General features: G+C 34.9%; 1 pseudogene; it reads left to right on the plus strand.

Moving 5' to 3' along the window:
• The first annotated feature begins 1,717 nt into the window (after positions 1–1,717).
• On the plus strand, positions 1,718–8,549 carry LOC149561502 (F-box protein At2g02240-like; annotated as a pseudogene).
• Positions 8,550–9,371: the final 822 nt, after the last annotated feature.

The raw sequence follows: 9,371 nt of genomic DNA on the forward strand, positions 1-9,371 counted from the left end.
ATTATTATTTTATACTGTACAATATTCCTCTGATTAGTATTATCCTTGGCTTATTTGACTAAATGTTGATCATCACATCCAATGATCGATCTTTGTCTAAGGCATGCCTTTAGATCCGTCATACTGGACAATGGCATGAAGTAATTGTTGGCCTCATGAGTATTCATCACAAAATATATCGAGGTTGCTACTGCCATCAACTAATTGTTGCTCCCTATGTTATGTCCCTTGTTCTAATCTTTCAGAATTTTGATTAATACATTATAGGAACGTAATACGGAGAAGTGCAGCATCCCATGTACGCATTAACAATTGTGCCTATCGGTCAGTCCATTAGCTCTAACTACTACATCAAATTGGCCTACAGAGAGTACATTAAGAATCGGAAATTGTAAGAGACTCCTTTACTATCATTATTTGTTTGTTCACAATTGTACAAATGAATGTATTGACTGTGAATTATAATGGTGTATACAGTCAATGTAATTTTATAGATTCAACAATTAATCTTCTACCTTGATGTCATTGTGCAATGGTTTGTTACTATCATTAATTTTGATATGAACCTTATATTGATATTCGACATTTAGTAGTGTTACACCAGTACGGGGTACTTCGGGAGGGTCGGAACAATAAGGGAAGGACAGGCCAGAGAGGAGTGTTGTATAGTATACATATAGAACTTGAAATGTTAGTTATAAAATGATGTTTCCGTAGTTCACTAGAACATATTAAATTAAAATACTTGAACATAGCAAAATCACAACACGAATTAGAACCATTGACATTTAACATGGTAATGTATTACATACCTAATAGTAACATTCGAAAATCAAAAATTCAAATAGAAATTAAGTACACGTCCCAGTGGCCACATGGTTGTGAAATGGTGGAGATGCGAGTGCTTGAGTACTCAAATACCCGATGCGAGAACGTCTTGGGGACGGATACTTCAAAATTTAGAAAGGGGTGCAAGTCTCGTTACACTGATATTTAGTATGATTGATATATCATTGATGTTCTGCAACGTGTGGGCTTTATCACTTTGATTTTAGGGGGTTAATTTTTCCACCTCATGACTTGGCAGTTTTGGATCACAAAGAAATTCAGAGGATCGGCAGGAAGAACTGAAGAAGCATAAGAAGACCAGGCATTCTTTGGAGGCTGCTTGTTTGGAGTCTCTATTGAGTCACATGTTAAAAGATTATATCGATCTGTGTTGAGTTTATACTGTTGTTTGGGGTGGCTAGGTGGTTATTTTATGCTGTTGTTGAAGCAAAACCATCCAGCTTTAGAGAAGCTTCCAGAATTTTGTTCCGATGAAACTTCTAATTTATTTTGTAGTTAGTAATCTAAGAAATTAAAGATGTGGCATGGCAGTGAACCAAATTCGATAAAGAAAAATAATAGGAGAATGATCTAGCAGAAATGACAGGTCATTGTCACATTTAATGCAAAAGTACATCGTCCCATTGATTTTTTTTTAATTTCTTCGTAATTTTTTGCTTCAAAATTGAGTTTTTCTCAAATAAATAACTTTTTTTACATTTGGAAAATAGATTAAACTAGTCAATTATCTATAAAAAAAACTTTATAGATAGATTCGGTGAGACCGTTAAATTCAAAGCCTGCCTCCAGAAATCCACGTTTTTCAAACTGCCTTGGCTCTTGGTCTATTTACTTTTCCGTGTTTTAGATTACTAAGAAAAAGGAGAAGATGAAAGAGTTACCAGAGAACTACACCTCTGATCTTATTATTTACAACTCCTCGCTATGCCTGTCGACTCGCAGCAGTCTCGAAACTTTTAAGATCTGCAGCGTCCTCAGACTCTCTCTGGGATAAATGGCTTCCTACCCATTATACCCAAATCCTTGCTAATTCAATTTCTCCCATCACTTTCTCTTCCAAGAAACAACTCTATTTTCTCCTCTGTCAATCAATCTTTCTCAACGGAGGAACCTGTGTGAGTACACAACTTTTATTTGTTTTCCTGTTGGTTTTGTTTTTCCTTTAAACTTTTCACACAATTTGTTGAAATGTGCAGAGATTCTGGCTACAAAGGCCAACTACAAAACTGTGTTGTATGTTATCTTCCAGAGACTTATCAATCATTTGGGGTGATGACCAACGCTATTGGAGGTGGAATCCTGGTGAAGTTGCAAATTCCAAGTTTATGAGATATATAGATTCCTTTCAATTGATCCCAGTCTAGCTAATTCCAGTGGCTCGTGTATGTCATTTAATGTCAAGAGAGAATATTTTTAGATGAATGTTAACCTAAAATTCATCATGCCAGTTCTTAGTTGAAGAGTTTTTAACCTACAATCTATTTCCCCCTTAAATTGCTCTGTATGCGATGAAGGCACTGTAGGATTTATACTTGGCGCTATTAAAGTTGAAACAAAATGAAACCAGAAATTCTTTTGGAGTTTAGTTGTTATATATCTAAAAGCTGTGTTTGTGCACCCAATAGATTAAGGAAGACTCTATTGTTGGGTAAGACTTTTAGGTTTTGGTAGTTTATAGGGTTTCTTGATTCCTCTTGCAATTGGGTGCAATATTTTAGTTATTGGGATATTCCTTGTTGGAAAGCTTGTCCATCAATCTTAAACAGCTAACAATCCTGGACCTAACAAATGTATACTCAAGATCAATTGTGTTCCTTAAAGCCAATTATATTGTAGAAATTTGTTCTTTTAAAGCATCATTAAAATAATTTCATTACTGGTTTGTCGTTCAAGAAAATAATTAAAGTCCGGTTAATGGCTCATGGCGAAACCAGATGCCAATTCGGGTAGTCAGAACTCCCTTATGGAAACCCTAAGCAAGGACTTATCTCCATTTACCTATACATACTATTCCCTGGCTTTTGACCATAATCGAAGTAGGAGTAAAGTGAATTGAATTTGTTTTGATCTTTTTGTTGAGATAATGGGTGTTGCACACATTGCATAATATTGTTATATTTTATTATTTTATTTTATCATGTAATGTTGTACCTAGATGGACATGCAACATGTAAAGATTCTTATAAAATATTCTTGATAAATTGTATTGTAACATTGTGAAAATATTTCATGTAATTATTTAATATTGGAAAAAAGAGTTAAATGTCTAATATTAAATGTGAGGTCAGTGGGTTAGGTAGCACGTGGTTTTAGGACATGGTTTATGTAATACCACTTAGTGGTTTTGTGAGACTTGTTACTATATAAGCAGCCACAAGAGTAGTTGTTGTAGAGTGACAAGAAGGAGAGTGAAAAAGGCAAGAGTTGAGTGGGACAAGGCATGACAAGTTAGCCAAGGGAGCATTTGTGAAGGTTGGAAGCATGGCATGGGATGTGTGGATTCATGCTTGTTTACATAGTTTGCTCGGTTGTGGCTATGGCCATGAAGGCGTCCATGGTTGTATTGCAATGGTATTTTTTTTTACTGAATAATACATGGTGATGGATGCTTTTGGAGGCTAGGTTTTCTCTCTCAATGAGAGTTTCCCAGGATATATCTTGTGTCACAATTTTGTGAGTATGTTGTATATTCTCTTGCATTTGGATTTTAATTTCGTGTTTATTTCAGATCTATTATGGGTTGGGTGGAAACGGTTATATTCTTTATTGCCAAGTTTCTTTACAAGGGGTATCAGAACTATGGTTTTATTGTTGTAACTATAGATTGAATCCATGAGAATGCATGAGAGGATTAAAGAAAAAAAAAAAGAAAGGCAAGATATATGAGTTTTTATTGCAGATCTGAGGGCTTTGGATTTGCTGTTATGATGGAATGTTAAAATATTTGGGCACGTGAATTTTTTTGGACAAAAGAATTTTTTGAATATTTCATTTAAATGAGGGTTTTAGGGGGGAGCTTGCAGAAATGGCCTCCTAGGTAAAAACAGACCTCACCATTGGATCCGGGTCAACATTTTCATAAATTTTGATATATAATATGCCCTAGTTTGGCCATGTTAAGAGGAAATGAAAGAGTTTTTTGATTTCAACTCATGATGGCCATCAAATTTAATCCTATTAGAATTTTTGTCACAGAAAAAAAAGAAAATGAAAAATCGCACTGAAAACTGTAAAAAGACTATCTTAGTAAAATGGCTATAACTTTCTATCAGAATATCGGATTTTAGAGTTCTTACAAGCATTGGAAAGCTAATTCAAAGAACTACAACATAGTATAGTTTTGGTTTTATGATTTTGAGATTTTGTTAGGTTTTAAAAGTCCTAAAGGCAGATGTTATTTATTTTGAGCACAGATTAGGGCATAACTTAGGCATACGGAGTCAAATTTTGGACTTCAAGTAGTCAACGAAAAGCTCTTGGAGAGCTCTACACATTGGTTTAGATTTGGTGCAGGTTTGGCATAATTTATTTGGTGATATAGTGATCTGAATAGTTTATAGATATATTTTGACTATGGTAACATTATGAGTTTATGGCATTAGAGATTTAAGTTTTGATGTCATTATATACTCAAGTTTGGTCTCATGATGATATGGTTATCAATGTTTGGTTTAGATATGTATGATGACTTGTTGGATCTACAAGTTGTGCAGTGTTGTAAGCAGTCTATACTTACAGGTTACATTTATAGCTTGGTTATGGGTTGTCTTTGCCCATTATTTTTCATTATTGATGCATATTTAGATTGGTGGGTTAGATTTGAGTTGTTTATGCCCTAAGTCACATGATTTTATCTTCATGTAGAAGGGATGAGATGTTGTTACAAGTTACAATCATGGTGGAGGATTGTGGTTGATTATTTTATGCTGACAGGTTGGACACTTTGAGAAATAGATGCTTGGTTCATGGATGTGATCATGGTGTCATAAATTTTGGCATGACATGATTGGATATACAGGTACATCCTTGATGTTCATTAGCTTGAATTTTTTATTTAGTTATGGTGGTATATCTTCTTGGTTGAGGATCATGGTTATTTGGTTTCTTTTTTAGAAGCTCATGATGTGCACTTTGAGTTCTTTGATGGTTCGATGCCTTGGTTGATTCTCATGGTTAGAGAATGATTTTTCATCTTTATGTCATGGATAGCTTGGATACATGGTTTAGTGGGAGCTTGTGACAATGATGGGGTGACAGTGCAGGATTAGTTCCTAGTTTGGTTTGGATCTTCTTATAGGAGATGGATTTTATGATGTCATAGGTGTCTTAGTACCATAGTTGAGTGGGAGTTTTTTTTTTGGCATTGATATATTTATTAAGTGTTTGCAGATGTTGGAGGTTCGTCTTAGATCCTATTGCTACAAAAGTGTCTTTGACATTTGCATGGTGCACTTGTTATCTTCATGGTGTGTGAAAATGGTTAGATCTTGAGGACTTATGGAGTTCTTGGTTATCTTCATGGTGTGTGGAGGTGGTTCTTTATGGTATGTGGAGATGGTTTTCTTCATGGTGTATGGAGATGGTTGCATCTTGAGAACTCACAGGATTCTTGGCAAAGGTGTGGTTTATGCTTGTATTTGGCATGCTATCTTTAGTATGAAGATGGTTTTCTTATTATGTCATGGTATACTCTTGATACGTGTTTAGAGTTGTGACATGTTATAGTATGTTCATGTGGAGCATGCTATCTCTTTGGTTGAGATGGTTAGATCATGTTGTCGTGTTTATGTTTCTCAAGCCATGGTTGGAACTTTGACATTGATCTTGATTTAGTTTCTTAGTATTGAGTACACTGATCATAAGCTGGAGACTTTATGATATTTCTATATTGCATTTGGAGTTGGCATGGATTGATTGGTTATAGGTGCTCATGGATACTTAGATACAGTGGTGATGTTGATTTCTCTTGGATTAGAGAAGTGTTTGTTGGGATGGTTGATGGTTTCAGCAAGAAGTCTTAGGGGCAGTCACCTGATATGGACTTGAGAGGAGATTGTTCTTAGATGAGTCTTGGTTGGAGACTTGGGTATCTTGATGAGCATTATCATTCCCCATTTTTTGTCTACTCGACGGTTTGTTACTTGAGAGGTATAGCCCATTGTTTCTCTCAGTTGTACTATATTTATACTTGTCTTTCATGGATATGGATCTTGAGCTATGGTACATGAGTTAGTTCTAGAGGGTTCATTTGAGAGATGGTTTAGAATTGGTTATCTTCATGTGCATATGTTATTATGTTGGTTGAGTTTGAGAGATGATTTTATATTGGGCATATTCTTTGGTTTAGGAATGGTTTATTGAGTTTGATCTTCTTGTGAGAGGCTTACACCCATGATTAGTTATATGGTATGGTTTGGGTGTTGTTGAGGCTTCTTGTTGGGGTTTTATAGAGGAGATCATACTTGCACAATTTACATCTAGAGGTGTGTATAGAAGGACATGATATAGGTTATGATTTGCATGGTTTCTTTGGTCTTGGTTATCTTCTTGAATGTTTAGTTTCACTTACATTGGGTTTGAGATTGGTTAGAGATTGTGATCACTGGTTTTTGTTCATGTATGTCATATGAGAGATGACATGGTTATTACTTTATCTCTTTCTTTTGTTGGTTGTGGAGAATTCAGGAGACTATTGAAGACTTGTTATGAGAGTTGTTCTTGTATAATATTAGTTTATGTATTGTGGATGTCCTTGATACTACATGGATTCACTTCTTTGAGATGTTGTGAGTGGATTGGTTATAGATTTGACATTATCTTTTGCAGTGGGAGCTTCTTGGTATATATGTGGCAGGTATTGCTCTTGAGGCTTGTGATTGCAGGTTATAGATTGGATATGTTAGTAATATGAGATTCACTTGTTATACCTTTGAGGTATGAATAGTTGGATGGGTTTAGCACTTGTTGTGGGTACTATTTCAGCTATGGATATATTTTGACAACTACAGATACATGTGATTACCTTTGAATCAGATTTGTTTTTGTGCTTGAAATTTCAGTTGGTACAGAATTTTATGATCTTCTAATGCAATAGGTTGGGTGGCTTTCTCTTTGGATGGCTTCTATGTATGTTCAGTGGCAGTGGCATAGTAGGAACTGAGATCATTCATGTTTGAGATGCTAGATACTTTGATTTTGTTGTGGGTACTAGGATGGAGCACTTGGTGTACTTTGATCCATGATAGTGGATGTACTAGGAGAGATTTTTCTCTTGTTCATTTATGTGGCTACGGATTGACCCTATGTAATGTATACAACAAGTGGGAGATTGTTGAAGTAATGGGTGTTGCACACATTGCATAATATTGTTATATTTTATTATTTTATTTTATCATGTAATGTTGTACCTAGATGGACATGCAACATGTAAAGATTCTCATAGAATATTCTTGATGAGTTGTATTGTAATATTGTGAAAATATTTCATGTAATTATTTAATATTGGAGAAAAGAATTAAATGCCTAATATTAAATGTGGGGTCAGTGGGTTAGGTAGCACATGGTTTTAGGACATAGTTTATGTAATACCACTTAGTGGTTTTGTGGGACTTGCTACTATATAAGCAGCCACAATGGTAGTTGTTGTAGAGTGACAAAAAAGAGAGTGATAAAGGCAAGAGTTGAGTGGGACAAGGCTTGACAGGTTAGCCAAGGGAGCATTTGTGAAGGTTGGAAGCATGGCATGGGATGTGTGGATTCATGCTTGTTCACATAGTTTTCTTAGTTGTGGTTATGGCCATAAAGGCTTCCATGGTTGTATTGTATTGGTATTTTTTTTTGCTGAATAATACATGGTGATGGATGCTTTTGGAGGCTAGATTTTTTCCCTCAATGAGGGTTTTCCAGGGTATATCTTGTGTCACAATTTTGTGGATATGTTGTATATTCTCTTGCATGTGGATTTTAATTCTGTATTTATTTCAAATCTATTATGAGTTATGTGGAAACAATTATATTCTTTATTGCTAAGTTTCCTTACACTTTTCAAATATTCAAGTTTTATTGATGATTCTCTTATTTGATTCTATATAAGACAGTGTAGTATGGCATGCCTCTCATCCTCAAAATTTGATCTTTCTTGCAAAGAAATAGACATTCTTCTCATTTTATATTGCAAGGTGATGAGATTATACTGTTAATTGACATTATTTCTATTTCCACAATCAGATGAAAACCTTAAGGGTTAGTGTTGTTTTTGCAATTTTAAGGAAGTAGCTGAATTAAAAATTGTTGCATGGTTGGAGATAAAAGGCAGATTTGATTGCAGGCTGTTGTCACCAAATATAGACTACTCTTTGTCATTTCTGATTAAATTTGGATCCCGTCCTCATGGGTGGAATGTGCATCCCCTGAAATTTAATATTATAACTGTAGAAGGAGATGAAATGGAACCCGGTCGGCTATTGGTGGAGAGGGAAGGAGCGAGCATAGATCCAAATGTGAAGATTGCTCCTTTGAATAATCAAAGTGATGGGTGGATAGAAGTGGTTGCAGGGGAATTTATTGTCAAAGCATACACTCATTGTGAGGAGCCAAAATACATTGAGTTCAGTATGAAAGAGGTAGTTTCAGGTCGTTGGAAATCTGGGCTATTTTTTTATGGGGTCAAGATTCAACCCATATCATCGTGGTGGTTTTGACGTGTGTCAGTTTTTGTTGATCAGGGTGGTTTATAAAAAATTTATGATAAAGTTTCTAGAATAAAATTGTGTCGAAAGGCTGGTGCTTGAGATTTAATGCATTAATCATCATAACTACAGGCCTATAATTTGAATATGATTGTAATATAAACGAAAATATATGAATATAATAGATGCTCCCACCTTTGAGGATAGATAATGTTTTTACACTTCTCTCTTATATCTTTTAGGTTGTAGGCTGCCCGGCAGCTTCCCTCTACAGCTAAGAACCATCACATAAGAATGGGAACATTTTCACATTATTTCATCAATCTTGCAAGTTTTACATTCTTGAAGTCTTGAGCACATGACCAAAAGTGAATAGAACCTTGCCAATCCATCTACACAACTGTGCAATCTCTCTTCCATATTAACAATGCAAATAGGTCCAATAAGGAGTTGAATGGATTTCTATTATATATGCTAGAATTTCTTTTGACTAAGATTGGTAACAAATTCTATGTCCTGTTCAAGCCACTGTAAGGGTGTTGATGAATTGCATTGATATAGATTAACAAGTTCACATTGCACATAAACGCTCACTTTTATAAATAGTTGGTTCTACTATTTTTCCTTGAACACAAAGAAGAAACATACAAGGTGTGTACACGGACATTAATATGACAGCATAAAACCTCTATTAAGAAAATTCAGTCTGCAAGCTATTGGAAACTAATGTTTTAGTCTAGCATGGAATGATTATAAAGGAAACATATCTATATGATCATAAAAAAAACCTATATAAATTCATATGATCATTAAATCTATATCTATATATCTATC

Source organism: Cupressus sempervirens, chromosome 4 (assembly GCF_028749045.1).
Source record: "Cupressus sempervirens isolate cs-2001-9-10 chromosome 4, ASM2874904v1, whole genome shotgun sequence".
Classification (NCBI taxonomy): Eukaryota; Viridiplantae; Streptophyta; class Pinopsida; order Cupressales; family Cupressaceae; genus Cupressus; species Cupressus sempervirens.